The sequence below is a fragment of the Leptopilina heterotoma genome, unplaced genomic scaffold, assembly GCF_015476425.1.
Source record: "Leptopilina heterotoma isolate Lh14 unplaced genomic scaffold, ASM1547642v1 Lhet_88, whole genome shotgun sequence".
NCBI lineage: Eukaryota > Metazoa > Arthropoda > Insecta > Hymenoptera > Figitidae > Leptopilina > Leptopilina heterotoma.
This window is the reverse complement of record NW_025111191.1, coordinates 1,490,504-1,506,735: the sequence shown is the minus strand read 5'-3', so window position 1 is coordinate 1,506,735 and position 16,232 is coordinate 1,490,504. Positions and strand designations below refer to the sequence as shown.

The window sequence follows — 16,232 nt, the reverse complement described above, 5'->3', positions numbered from 1 at the left end:
AACGAAAATAAAAACTAAAAAATAAATGTTAAAAAAATAAATTAATATTCAATAAAAATATGAAATAATAAAAATAAATTTTTGAAATTTTAATTTTTTTCTCTTTTGCAAAAATTGAATGTATTTTTTCTTGTATCTTATTTACTGTAAACAGTTGATAAACAAAAATAGTGTGAAAAAACCAAATAGGTTGATAATAATTTGAGAAAATGTTATCTATATAAAATTGTCAGTATAGAGAAGCATGTGGACAAGTGTTTCTAGTATGGCTTAATCTATTTGAAACTAAAAGAACCTATTTGTCTGATATGTAAGTGGAACAGTTGCATTGAAAATGAATATTATTTGATCTATCAATGATTACTATACTTCTTAACAATGTATGTTATTTGAATTCAATTTTCTTATCCTTCGAATTATTTGCAAATTTTCATTCAATCTTTCTTGATCTTCAATTTATGTTTTTATCAATTTTTTTTCAAGACGTAAATTAATTTCAAATGTTCACAAAAATTTATGAATTTTAGTAAACTGTATTTTCAGTAAATTAGTTATAGTAAATTAATTTTAGTAAATAGGTTTTAAAAATTCTGTTAGTAAATTAGTTTTCGTTAATTAGCTATAGTAAATTAGTTTTAGTAAATTAGTTATAATAAATTAGTTATAGTAAATTAATTGTAATAATTTAGTTGTAGTAAATTAGTTATAGTAATTTAGTTATAGTAAATTATTTTTAGTAAAAGAAAACTGTAGTAATAGTAAATTATATTTATAAAAAATTATATTTATAATAAATTAGTTATAGTGAATTAGTTACAGTAAAAAGTTTTAGTAAATTAGTTCTAGTAAATTATACTTATAGAAAAATCTAGTTATCGAAAATTATAGTAATAGAAAATTATAGTTATAGTGAATTATAATTAAAGTAAATTATAGACATAGAAAATTATATTTATAGTAATTTATAGTTATAGTAAATTATAATTATAGTAAATTATAGTTATAGAAAATTTTAATTATAGTAATTTATAGTTATATAGTAAATTATAGTTTTATAATTATAGAAAATCATAACTATAATAAATTAGTTATTTTTTATACTTATATAGTAAATAATATTTAATTAGATATCTATTTATAGTAATCCAAAAGAACTTTATACTAACCTAAGTACTATAAAGTAATATAAGAACAATATAGTAATTTAAGAACTATATAGTAATCTAATTAACAATTTATTTACGAGAAAAAAAAATTTTTATAATACAGGGAAAATTCTTTTTAATTAAAACATGTTTGGGTAGATTGTCAATGTCAGGAAGAAAATATGACGTCTCTCGTCGTATTTAACAAAAAAGAAATGATAAATTATTAATGAAAGATCAATGAAGCCTTCAATGTAGAAACATAAATTCGATTTTTCATGTTGATGATTTCTGAAATTTTTTGGATCTGACGGTTGCAGAAACCTGATATCCTTCATGTCGTGGTCAGTTGATCAGTTTCTCTTTCATTGCATATTTTGCCGCGAGAATTCAATTTTTAATCAAGATTTTGAAATTAATTTTTTTCAATTAAGAAAAACGTGAAATTATATATAGTCTTTAATTAGTAAATTAAATTTTTGTCAATTCTTTTTTTTTTGTTATTTATAATAAACAATGTATAAAAAAGATTTTGAAGTAGTTTTCTTTTTTTAATAGACAATAGAAAAATGATGTGTGCTTGGTAACGAGTGTAGAGATAAGGGAGCTACTTCAAGGTTATTTCTATACTTTGATGTCACTTGATAAAAAAAAAGAGAAAAAAAGAAAAACCAGAAAATATAAACTATGTCAAAGAGCATGACTTGGCTTTTGTTAAAGATTTGACGGTCACTGGAGATTTCAATTTTCAAATTGAAAAATTAAAAGTAAATCTTAAAAATATTCTCGTTGTTATTTCTAAGACGGAAAAAAAATCAAATTTGTATTTTACCGAAAAGTATATTTTTAGAAATTATCGAAAAAAATTTAGTTATTGAAAATTTTCATTTTAATTGAAAATTAGAATTTAAAAATATTATTTTAGATACAAAAGTATTTTTTTTATCTTTAACTTGTCTCTACCTTTTATGTATTTTATATTTGCAAATTCAGAAATAAGAAATTTTTTTTGAGTTTTTTCGAAAAGGGAAGAAAATTGAATATATTTTTCTTAAATCATAATTGGAGAAGTAGGACAAGGAGATGATTAAATTAACGCAACATGCTCCACAAAGTGAAAATTCCTTCAATTCATAATTTTAAAATATTGAACACAAAAACGAGATATTTCTGTAATTAAAATCAATCGATTGACCTACATTAGTACTTGAATACTTGTTAGTATTTATAAACATTTTAAAAATATATATTTTAATCTTTTGTCAATTATTTAATTTTTCCATATTGTACTTGAAATTACTATACTAAAAAAAATTTATTTAATTATGATTAAACTATTTTTTCAATTTATTTGAACAGTTTGAGAAAACACTGTTTTTTTTAAATATTGTGTGTCATTTACAAGGTGATATACTTTTTTTTATTCGCATTCAAAATTAAAAAGAAAATAGTTATACACAAAAATATTAATCACCAACCGAAAAAATTTAATAAAAAAATATTATAATAGAAAAAATTAATATTTATTACAAAAATATTAATAAAAACGTATTAATTTTTTCGAAAATAAAATGTAAAAATTGAAGAATCAGGGAATACGAAAATTTCTTTTATTTTCTCAAATCGAGAGATTTCACCAATCAGTGCAGATTGTAATTTTTTAATTTCATTTTTCAGAGATTGTGTTTCATTGCTTAAAAAAAAAAAAATAAAATAAAATATGTCATTTAATAATTCCTCATTTCTTAATGAGCTTGATTATTATAAGTACTTATCTTTATCTCGACGATAAAATTGAATCCGAAATTGTAACAAAGTACGACTTTTATTCTTTGTATTTCGTTTCAGAAATAGAAATCCAATTATCATATCACTATTCATTAGATAATTGAATTTTAAAATAAGAGCTGATAATCGACTATTATTAATCACTTAAAAAAAAGATTCCTTACACATATTCTAATAACTATTTTACAGTTTTGTAATATTTTTTTCTGTTTCGTAATTAGGTAAAAAATTAGAAATGTAAATTAAAAATTAAGGGAATATTTTTTTTTTCAATCTGTACAAATGAGAAGAATTTTTTTCTGATAAATTCTAATAATAAATTAACAATAAATATAATAAAATGGGAAATTGAATAAAACTATATAAAATCAGTAAAACAAATTTGTAATAAAACAATTTGATAAGACAATAAATTAAATGAAACAAAATAGCTTTCAATTAAAAAATTAAAGAATTAAACAATAAAAGAAACAAATAAAATAATGAGATAATAAAACAATAAATTAATAATTAATAATTAATAAATAAAAATAAAAACAATTAAAAATGTAATGAGAATTCATATGTTTTTTAAAATAATGATTTTATAAATTTTCATCTTTATCAAATAAAAGTAAATTTACATTATTTTTAAACAAAATTAAATTTTCCTTTTTTTAAACAAAATTAAATTTTCCTTTTTTTAAATAAAAATAAATTTTCTTTTAAAACAAAAATATTTTTGTTATTGACAGATGGTAAATAAAATATGGAGCACAAAAAAAAGTTCTATGTATGCGTGTGTGGAGAAAGTTGTTGTAAAACTAATAGTGGAATGATTAACTTTTACAGACGATTACAAGTTTGCTACAAATTCCAAACAGACGATTGAGCTCCTGGTTTTAAAACGTTATTTATTACTTGTCTTATATCTTTGTGATAAATGATAGTCACTCGACTAAAATGTTTCAATTTCTGACGGCGTGTTTACTTTTTTAATTATTGAAACACTAAAAAGAAAAAAAAAATACTACACACACAATTAATCATAATTTTATTATTCAAAATGTGAAGATGCTGCTCGCAGATGATCAAAATGAAAAATTGTCACTCCATTCGAAAATAAAAATTCAAATAAAACTTTATTCAAAATAAAAGCTTCGAATATTTACGTATTTCCAATGTTATTTCGAAAATTCAATTTTTAGATTTGTCTAACGTCGAATAGAAATTTATTTTTCTAATAATTTTCTTTTTTGAATATAAAAAAAATTTTAAATATTTTTTAATATAAAAAAATGTTTTTTAAAAATTTTATTTAATAATAAATGGTTTCTTTAATTTAATTTAATCTTTAATCCGTCCGCATAAAAAATTCATTTGAAATTAATACGAAAAGAATTTCAAGTGTGTCTATAATTATAAAAAAAGCAAAACAATTCCTTTCGTTCAATAAAAAAAAAAAAAAACACTTTTCCAGACAGTGTATCTTTTTTTCATGCTTTAGTTTAAATTTAACATGTATACAGTTTCGTAAAAGCACTGACACTTCACTTTATGTAAAAGCATTATCAAGGTAACGATCATTCGCATCCATATGTAAACAACAACTTTTCAAAAAAAAAGAAGAAAATAAATTTATAAAAAAAAAATTTCTATTTTCCTTTTCTTCTTCTATTGTAAAAAGGAAAAAAAAATTAATAATTTCTCACCAATATTTTCTCCTCTTGAAAAATATATATAAATATATTCGTGAATTGTTCCAAATAAGTTTTGTACTTGTTTTTCAAAGTTGATTCTTATTTTAAAAAATGTTCACCACAAATGAAAAAAAGAAGTAATAAAGAAAAAATTCACACGAAATATCAAAAAATTCACAAGTTTTTTAATATTGCCGAAAATTGAGAAAATTAACGTTAAAGCACATGTTTCGTGTTATTAAATCGCACAACACGTTAAACTAACCTCGTGCAGCGGCACGAATAGTGAACGACGAACTGGATTCCGTAGAAGCCTTCTTTGAAATAATTCTAAAGTCTTTTTAACTTGACTGTACAGGTTTGTGCAGCATTATAACCGCAATTTGCCCGTTTACTGTACACTCAATGTAGAAAGTTAATAAACTGATACGACAAGAACCTGCTACTAAGTGATACGCGATAGTCCCCCTTTCTCTCTCCCCAAATATAAGCAAGATTTTTTTTATCAAAAAAAAAAAAAAAAAAAAAAATTTATATATACATATATTTGAAATTATTTCAAATAACTCCATTAAACAAAAAATTTTTTTTATCAGTATTTGTAATTTTTTCAGTATTTTTAATTTAGAGAAAACGAGAATTTTTCTTGACTCAGTTTTTTCAAAATAAATAAATAAATAAAAAAAAAAAAAAATAGAAAAATACAAAATTATTATTATTTATTATTATTATTATTATTATTATTATTATTATTATTATTATTATTATTATTTATAAGCAAATTAATAAATAAATAAGTAAACAGTAAGTGAATAAATAATTCAATGAACAAATACGTAAATGAATAAATAAATAAATCAATAAATAAATACACAATTTAAATAAACAAATAAGCAAGTATACAAACTAGCAAATAAGTGAATAAATAAATTAATGAACCAATACGTAAACAAATAAGTAAATGAATGAATAAGTAAATAATATGTAACTGAATAAATAATAAGTGATTAAATAAGTAAATAAACAGGTAAATAAATAAAGAAGTAAATGGGACGCGCTCTCAAAAAACGTACCTGAAAAGTAATCGAATTATAGGTTATGCTTATGGTAAATTTATCTTAATTAAAAGTAAAAAAAAAAGTAAATGAATGAAGAATCAAATAATCGAGTAATTAAATAAACAAGTAAGCATGTAAATAAATATGTAAATAATAAGTGAATAAATAAATATATTAATAAATAAAAAAGTAAGTAAATATAAACAAAAAAATAAATGAATAAATAAATGGTAAATGAATAAATAAATCGTAAATAAATAGGTAATTAAATAAGCAAATAATAAAATGAGTGTTTAAGTAAATAAACAAGTAAATGAATAATCAAATAATATGTAAATAAATAAAGAAATGAATAAATAAGTAAATTAGTAAATAATAAGTAAATAAATTAATAAATGCACAAAAATTAATAAATTTTGAAAAAATATGTATTTATTAATTATTAATTATTATTAATTTCTTTTAAATTAAAAATTTTTTAATGTTCACTTTAATTTTCATTGCAAATTTTTTTTTACGTAATTTCGATTTTTAATTATTTTTGAATTCAATATTTTTTTTACCTAATTACAATTTTTTATTTATAATTTATTTATTACTTTACTGTTTTAACTTATTTTTTAACTTAATTTTCCCTTTTCCCATGCAACTTTAATTTTAAATTTAATTTCGTTTTTTCATTTTAATTTTTCTATTCAATTTTTTATTTGTAATCTTACTGTAATACAACGCAGTTATATTTTCATTTTGAAAATTGCAATTGAAATATCAAAAAGGTCAAACCTTTTGTTATTCCTTTGACGCATACTCAAATTATTGTCCTTCAAATGCAAACAAATATACTGATTATATTAAGATAAAATAAGAGATTAGAATATTGATTTGAAAATTTGTGAATTAAATGAAAATTATGAAAAATTTGAAGTTGCGTCGATTTACCTTTTTTTAATACAGTTTTTCTATTTAAATAATAAATTTTCTTATAATTTTATTATATTTTTGTTATTCTTATTTAATATGGAAAAATTTAATTTGTGAAGAAATTAAAAAATTGCGAGAAAAAATGTCTAATATATAAAAAATTGAAAAAAAAAATTTTAAAATGCGAGAAAAAATGTCTAATAAATAAAAAATAGAAAAAGAAATTTAAAAATTCTTTAAATTATTAGGTATAGTTGAAAAATTAAAAATTTAACTACTTGATTTAAAATTAAATTATAAAATTTATAATTAATTCAAAGAAAATCAACAAATTAGTCAAAAATTTTGCAAGTTCTTTAGTCGGAAAATCGAAAAAAAATAATTAAGTTTTTTTTTTTTTTTGGTTAACGGTATTTGAACCATTATAACGTCACAATTTTAGAACACATGCTTTGCAGAAATTGTGACGTCAAAATGATTCAAATGCGCTCAAGTAAATGAAATACATAAATATTAAATTTATTTATTTAAATATTTCTTGCATTGAGTTAATAGTAAATAAAAAGAAGTCAGTATTTTATTTGTATTTTTACAACGTTATATTTATGTCGTCAATTGATAATTGCAATTTTTTTTAGATTTTAGAAACACATAGGAAAAAAAAATAATTAAAAATATTTTAACCCATTATTTTTACATATTTATATTTGTGAAATAAAAAAATATTTAAAATGTAATAAAATAAAATATTTTAAATATAGCATATTATAATAAATGTAATAAAATATAGTAAAATATAAAATAATAAAACATAATACAACATAATAAAATATAATATTATGCGTAGAAAAAATAATATTATAATGCAATATAAAAATAAAAATTAAATTACATACCCACTCTGGCTTTACAAGTTTCCATCCCGAAGTGACGCGCAATATAATTGGTATACAAAATTTAAATTCTCAATCACGTGTTTTCAATATTTAAATTACATCCCCCCTCCCACTTTGGTTTGTACAAGTTTCTGCGCCAAAGCAACGCGCAACGTGATTGGTGCAAAATTCAAAATTCTCGACCACGTGTTCTCAAAATTGATACTAACTTTTAAAAACTTCTAAAAAATATAATTTAATTTATACTATACAAAAATTTACTATACAATTATTTTAAAAGAATGAAATATTAGAAAATTAAATTATTTATAAAAAATTATAAATAAAGTAACAATATTCTACATTGGAATTTATTTTTGTTTTCAGAGAAATATAAGGATGCGGCATATTCCTGCTTTCCTGATTTTCAATTCTCACTCTCACGTGACGGGAGTCAGTTGCCAGATGACATGCGTGGAAATTTTGGAGAAAATGTCGACGCGCGTCTCGTTCGATCACGTGTTTCTAAATTCATCCTCACAATTTAATTTCATTTTAATAATTATTATTAATAATTAATATAATTCGTTAATTGTTAATTTGATATTAATTTTTTTTTCTTAATTTCGGAAGTGTTCGAATTTTAATTTATTTTTAAGTAAATGATCCTAAAGTTCCGAGTTCAAATGGACGCGAAATTAATTAAAATTTTAAAAAAATTCAATTTTTATTACAATAATTTTGCGATACAGTAAAAAAATATTAATTAAAAGTTTCTGAATGTTAAAGGGAATTTTTTAAATTTTTTCTACCAAACGGTAATTTACGAAAATATTTTTCATCAAAAATGTTTTTTTCAGAATGGAAAATAAAATTAAACTTGAAATTTATTAATGAAATTATTAATGCAAAAATGGGGAACTAAATCTATTTTTTTCATTTGATTCGTTCAAAAACTTGTGGATCATTATAAATATCGGGAGTGTTCGCTAAATTTAAAACCGCGTTCGCATGTAATTAAAAAAAAAGTTTTTCCAGTTTTTTTTTCGATTCCCTGTCCAGTTTGTTAACACGTGGTTCGGGAGTGTTCGAAAAAAATTTTTAAATCGCGAGTGATTTTTTTGGTGCTCCAAAAATGACATCGTTCGAGTGAAAATCGAGACTCGAGGTTCATTGTAAGTTTATTTTTTTAAAATGGTTTAAATTATTATTATACTATTAATACATTTTAATTTTATAATTTATTATTATTTTATTACTATTTCCTTATTATTTTTTATTATTAGAGTTAATAGTTAATTTTTAATAAATATAATCAATGGTTCTGGATGCTCTTAAAAAGAAAAAAAATTTATAAACAGAAGATTTTATTGTTTCGGGTGTGAAAAATTTTTTTTTTTTGGCTTCAATCGTCGACCATAAACGTGTTAACTGAAACCTACTTGAAAATTAAATTATTTATTTAAATTACCTTTATTTAAAAATATTTTGAAATTAATTTAAATTAATTAAAAATATTAAAAAATAATTTAAAATATTTGAGAATAATTTTTGACTACTCCTGATTTTTGGGATTAGAACGAAAAATGAGGAATTAGGAAATTTTTAATTTCCCTTTTTCTTTTATATAAATATTATAATTTTTATTATAAGTTTATTATAATTTTTATTATAATTTTTATATCACAATTTAAAAATTTTTTTTATGGGGAATTATTCGAGAATAAAATTTAACGACTGTTTACCCTTTTCCGCCCACGAATTTCTTGCGGCATGCGATTAAAATTCCTGAAATATTTTAATAAAAAAAATGAATTAGGGAAAATTTTTAAATTTAAATTAAAGTAAATTAACATTAGTATAACTTTAATAGAAATTTTTTTCCCTTTTTTTTTATTTTTTACTTTGTATGCTTATATATATATTTCAAGGATAAAAATTATTTTTTAATGATATAAATCTGATGGGAAAATTGTTGTCTTGGTGTATATATATATATAAATGTATGAAATTAAAGAAAAAATCTGGACACATGTTGCTGGTCAATTACCGGTTCTTTCTTGACGGTCATATAATTATTAAAGTACATCGTCTGCAAAAATTAAGAGAAAACTCATTCGCTTACCTCCACTTTGGAGGGAATTATATAATAAAATATTTTTAATATCACGATCATGAGAAGTTGATAATCACGTTTTACATTTACAATTAGGACAAAAAATAATGACAAATAATGATGACGAAAAAAAATTCAGGGAATAATATCGTAAATAATTAAAAAATGGGTTAAGCAAGTTGTATTGTGTAAATAAATGTGGATATTGTAATCATTCAAATATTTTATTCTATTATATTTTGAATAAAAATTCTGTTTTTGATTATTATATTTTTTTAGTTCTACTTTTTTGTTTTTATCGTATTTTATATTCTATTTTTAGTAATTTTTATAGTATTTTATACCTATATTATTTTTATTTCTTATTTTTCTTCTTTTGTATTTTTTTGTATTTTATTTATTTTTATTTATCTATTTCTATTTTTGCATTTATTTTTTTATTTCTATTTTTTTATTTCGATTTATTCTTTTATATTTTTTTTATTTCAATTTATTCTTTTATTTTTTTTTTATTTGTAGGTATTTTATTCTTTTAATTTTTATTTCTTTCTTAATTATTTTTATTTACTTTTTTTTATTTACTTTTTTTATTTACTATTTTAATTTTTCTTTTGAGTAAAAATTTTTTCTTGTTAGGTGTGTTCTTTTTTCGCAAATATAAAGTTTTGAAATTAGTGTATATACGCTCAGACATAAGGGGTCAGCCACACTGTCGGTTTATTTTAAGCAATTTCCCAAAAATTTTGCAGTCTCCACTGTTTCGAGAGAACGTGGATCGCGTGTGCGATATAGTAAATCCGTCATTAAAAATTCTGTTGCACGCGTGTATGGCTACAAATCATCAATGCACCATTGTAGGGGCAAAGTTTTGTTCCAAAAATTCTTGGCGCCTTCATTTATAAACGCCGATATTCGACGCCTTGAGATTATTTTCTTTTCATTTCATCAACGAGTCAAATAGTATTTTAAAAATTTTTTCATTCGCAATTCATTTCATTTTCAACAAAGTATAACGTTGAAACATTTTTATAATCGTATATTTTTGAAATTAAAAAAAATTTATTTTGTTTTTCAATTCAAATTACTAATACTTAAATTGATTTAAAGTAATTTTTTTTGTATTTTTCTTTATACTTTATTGTTTTTGTATCTTTTCTTATATTTTATTTTTTTGTATTATTTTTTAACTGTATTTTTGTATATATATAATTTTTTTGCATCTTCTTCATATTTTATTGTTTTTGTATCTTTTCTTATATTTTGTTTCTTTGTATTTTTTTAAAATTAATTTTTTTGTACTCTTTTATATTTAATTTTTTGCATCTTTTTCCTTTTTTATTGTTTTTGTACCTTTTATATTTAATTTTTTGCGTCTTTTTTTTGTATTATTGTTTTTGTATTTTTATTGTTTTTTTATCTTTTCTTAATAATAATAATAATAATAATAATAATAATAATAATAATAATAATATATTTATTCTGCTTTATAAAATATTACATTTTGTAGCAGAAGAATTCCGTTTACAATATATTTGATAATATCAGCCTTTAGATTCTGTACCTTTTTTACATTTTTTTTGTTTGCATTTTTTTATATTCAATTTTTTTGTACCTGTCTTTTTCATATTTTATTGTTTTTGTATTTTTTAAATATTTTTTAATACTTTATTTTACGGAAGTTTTTATATTTTTATCTTTTGTATTTTTTTATACTTCATTTTATTGTATTTTTTTATACTTTTATCTTTTGTATTTTTTTATATTTAATTTTTTGCATCTTTTTTATATTTTATTGTTTTTGTATCTATTCTTATATTTTGTTTCTTTGTATTTTTTATTATTTATTTTTTTGTATTCTTTTATATTTAATTTTTTTGCATCTTTTTCCTATTTTGTTGTTTTTGTATATTTTTTTACATATTTTTTGCTTGCATTTTTTTATATTCAATTTTTTTGTAAATTTTTTACATATTTTTTACTTGCATTTTTTTATATTCAATTTTTTTGTATCTTTTTCATATTTTATTGTTTTTGTATTTTTTTGTTTGTACTTTTTTATCATTTTTATATTTTATTGTTTTTGTATCCCTTTTATATTTTAATGTTTTTGTATCTTTTCTTATATTTTTATCTTTTGTATTTTTTTAATATTTTGTTTGTTCGTATTTTTTATACTTTATTTTATTGCATTTTTTTTTTATTTTTATCTTTTCTATTTTTTTCTATTTTTATCTTTTGCATTTTTTTATATTTTTATCATTTGTATTTTTTTATTTGTAACTAATTATTAAAAACTTATTTTCAATAATTTTTTTTTATTATTTATTATTTAACAAACATTTTTTCTATTATTTATTATTTAACAAACATTAATTTTTTTTTATTTTTTATTATTTAACAAACATTTTTTTTATTATTTATTATTTAACAAACATTTTTTTTTATTATTTATTATTTAACAAACTTTTTTTTTATTATTTATTATTCAACAGCAATTTTTTTTCATTACTTTATAAAAAATTTCTCGGCTTATTAGTAATTGATCGATTGCGGGGATCAATTTGATCGTGTAAATTCCCCATTTGTTTTATAAATAGGCAAATTAATGGGTTCTTTTATATAAAATAAAAAAAAATTCTTATTTCTCACCTCCCTCATTTATCTTTTCTTGACTATTATCATTGAAACTAATTCAAGATATAGATATATAGATATTGAATGAATTTCAACGCCTGCAGGGAGGTCCGAAAAACCGGTTCCATTTAATGACAGACTATTCTGCATCCGTTGTGCGCGGATTTTAATGTGGTTTTCTGGATTCAATAACCGCACTAGAGTATGGTGTTTCGTTTCTTCCATCTCATACCTTTGTACTTTGCTACTGTACTTACAAATGAATAAAGTTTTCTTCGCTTCCCTTTTGATTTCTTCATCATCATCTTTTCTCTTATTCTTGTATATGTATTTGTTCTTCTCTTTTATTTTTTCGTTTTTTTTCCTATTTCTATTTTCTACATTCAGTTTTTTAATTTTTCACATTTGTAAAATTATTTTGATATTTATTTTTTTATTTGTTATAATTAGAGGGGAATTTAATTTTTCGTGAGTTAGTTTTCGTTTGCTTCTTTACTGTTGTTGAAAACAATTCTTTTAGTTTTTGTTTACTTGGAAATTTGTTTTTCCAAAATTATTTTGTATTTATTTTTTAATTTCTTTGGTTTAAATAATTTTTCTTCCAGATTTTATTTGTAAAATGTTTATTTTCTTAATTCTTAATTATTTTTTTAAATTTCTTAATTAATTTAATTTGATTTCGTTTAAGTAATAAATTTTTCTTCTAGTTGTTATTTGTTAAAAATTTATTTACTTAATTCTTAATTGTTTTCTTCAAATGTTTTCTTAATTTCTCTTCTTAATTCTTCTTAATTTCTTAATTTAAATTAATTTAATTTGATTTTTTTATATTTAATTCCTTTTAGTTTTTGTTTGTTAGAAATTTTTTTGTTTGTTAGAAATTTTCGTCTCAAAATTGTTTTCCATTTATTTATTTACAATTTTTTTTCTTAGTTTTCGTTTGTTAAACAATTTTCTTTTCTGGAAATTATTTTCTATTTATTTTTAAGTGTCTGGTTTTTGTTTGTTAAAAATTTACTTTGTCTCTTTTTCCTTGAATTTTGTTTGGAATAATTTTAAATTAGGAAACACTTTGTTAAATAATTATTACCATATATGTAGTATAAGTTGAATAGGAAAAAAAAATTTAATTTTAAATGTTACAACATTGTTTTTTTTAAAAGTCTACATAACATACATTATATTATTCATTGTAAGAAGTTGAAACAGGTGTTTAAAATATGTGAATGTATAAACCGGTTTATTTAGCGAAACGAAACTGTCATTTGGCGCCCTCTTGAAACACAATTGAGAAAGCGTTAAAACAAACATTTGAGTGATAAGTGTTTGCAGTCGGTATTGATTATTCTACATTATCTAGAAAATTTTTTGATAATTTGTTGTAGTTGCATTCTTAAAAAATAGAATTAAGAATAAATTGAATTATTAACTTTATTACAATTTATTTTATTTTTCACTTTTTTTATTTTATTTATTTATTTATTAATTATTAATTTAATTATTTTTATTTTATTTTTAAAATTTTTATTTCTTTATTTATTTATTCATTTACTGTTTATTATTTACGTCTTTTTCATTTATTGTATTTATTATTACTTTTTAAAAAAAAATTTGTTTCGAAACATTCAATTTAAAATTAAAATTGTTAACAAAATTTTTGGATAATTTTTGTTAAATAATTTTAGAAAAATCATTATAATAAAATTTTATTTACCGACAGATGAAATTGAAATACTATCGAATTAAATGTAGAGAGGCAAGTAGTGGGATTTAGGATACGTTGGATATAGTGGAACTCTTATTTACCGATACCTCTCAAGCTAAATCATCTCTTTTCAAGTAGTTTCAAGTGTTTGTCTCCAGGTTCGCCACCAACACTGTGTCAACCACTTTGCACCCTTTTCATTATTTTACATTCAAAAAAAGGTGAATTTACCAATAAAAATTTGAATTTTCCCCCAAGGAAAAAATTAGCCTTTCATTTTTTTTTTTTTTTTTTTTTTGACTTAAAATAGTCTTTTCCTGTAATTTTCTTTGACTAGTTTGGAGTAGTTTATTCTGCCTCTTTTTGATAAATTAGTCTGTCTATATAATAATTTTACTACTTATTTTTTTTATATTATTTCTGTTTGTCTGACTATCATTGACTTATTCTACTGTATTTCTGAAGAAAAATATTTTAATCCAATTTTCGCATAATATTTTTGATTAAATTATTCTAGGAATTTTTTTTTTAAATTCGGACGACTAAAAACTACTTTTACTACTAATTCCCATTTTACAATAAATACTATCATCCTGTCTGACTGAAACTGACTTTTCTACTGTAAATATTGACAAAAAAACGTGTTCGACTATTTTTCGTTAAATTTTTCTAGTTTTTGGTAAATCTGTCTGACTAATTACAGATTTTACTACTTATTCCTATCTTAGAATATTATTTTTCTGTCTGACTATCGATGACTAGTTCTACTTTATTTATTTAAATAAAAAATTTGTCTGACTATATAATATTTTTACTACTGATTTTTATTTTACAATGCTGCTATCTGTCTGACTATGACTGTTTAGTTCTACTGTATCTGTTAGTAAAATAAATTCTGTACTTTTATTTTACTATTTTTGGATAAATTTTTCTGATATTTTCGTCATTTTTATGTCTGACTATAGGCAACTGTTTCTACTGACTTTTTGTAACTATCCCTGACTTGTCCTACTATTTTCATTAGCAAACAAATTTTTTCCTGTTTTTTTTTCGCTTATTTTTGGTAAAATTTTTCTTACTATTTTTTGATATATTTGTCTGACTAAATACTGACTCGTTCTACTGTATTTATTAAAGAAACTATTTTTCAGTAATTTTTTCTGAATATTTGTAGATAAATTATTTGTAATAACTTTCTCTCACTTGAAACTACTTTTACTAATTTCTATTTTTTAATATTTCTATTGTCTTGTCTGACTGAAAGTAACTTGTTCTACTGCCTTTATTTTAATAAGAAAAGAAAATAATTTTCTTCAATTTTGTTTGACATGGTTTAGTTTATTTATTTTTACCTTTTTTTGTAAAATTGGCTGACTATAGGATGCATATACTACTAATTTTTTTACAATATTACTATACGTCTGACTATCACTGACTTATTCTACTGATTTTATTAAAGAAAATTCTTTACTGTAATATTTTTTTTGGACGAATTTTTGGTTAAATAATTCTGTGCATTTTTTAAGAAATTCGGAAGACGAAAAATTACTTTTACTACTGATTTCCATTTTTAATTATTAGCATTATCATGTCTGACTGGAACTGACTTGTTCTACTGTATATATTAACAAAACAACATTTTCTTCTAATTTTGTTAGCCTATTTTTCTTTTCTTTTCTATTTTTTGGTAGATTTGTCTGACTAAATACAGTTGTTACTACTGATTCCTTTTTAACTATATTGTTATGTCTGACTATTATTGACTTATTCTACTGTATTTCTAAAAGAATTGTTTTTATCCAATTTTCCCATATTATTTTTTATTTCATTATTCTGTAAATTTTTTTAAGAAATTAGGACGACTAAAAACAACTTTTACTACTAATTTTCAGTTTACAATAATTATTATCATCCTGTCTGACTGAAACTGACTTTTCTACTGTACATATTAACAAAAAAAATAATGTTCGACTATTTTTCTTTAAATTCTTCTACTTTTTGGTAAATCTGACTAAATAGGGACTTTACTACTGAATCCTATCTTAGAATATATGTTTTTTTATCTGACTATCGCTGACTAGTTCTACTTTATTTATTTTAATAAAAATATATTTTTTTGAAATTTTGCCTATTTGTGAATAAATTGTTCTGACTATTTTTTTAGTAAATTTGGCTGACTAAATACAGCTTTTACTACTGATTTTTATTTTACAGTGTTGCTATCTGTCTGACTATCACTGGCTTGTTCTACTTTATTTATTAGTAAAAAATTCTTTACTTTAATTTTATTATTTTTGGTAAATTGCCCTCT

The 16,232-nt window shown here is 20.7% G+C and overlaps 1 protein-coding gene and 1 long non-coding RNA gene across 3 annotated transcripts in view; one reads left to right on the top strand and one right to left on the bottom strand.

Annotated features, from left to right (window-relative positions):
- LOC122511643 overlaps window positions 1–7,507 on the bottom strand; it is a 159,738-nt gene extending 152,231 nt beyond the window's left edge. The window contains exon 1 of one of the 2 annotated variants that reach the window (XM_043627021.1): window positions 7,488–7,507. The gene's annotated coding sequence lies outside the window, so the exon portion shown is untranslated. Of the gene's footprint in view, window positions 1–4,624; window positions 4,921–7,487 lie in introns of those variants that run through there. The other variant, XM_043627020.1, reaches the window with a different exon arrangement.
- The window catches only part of LOC122511646, a 208,359-nt gene extending 200,270 nt beyond the window's left edge, over window positions 1–8,089 (top strand). The window contains exon 5 of the long non-coding RNA XR_006302541.1: window positions 7,854–8,089. This is a non-coding gene — a long non-coding RNA (uncharacterized LOC122511646). The remainder of the gene's footprint in view (window positions 1–7,853) is intronic.
- The last annotated feature ends 8,143 nt before the right edge of the window (window positions 8,090–16,232 follow it).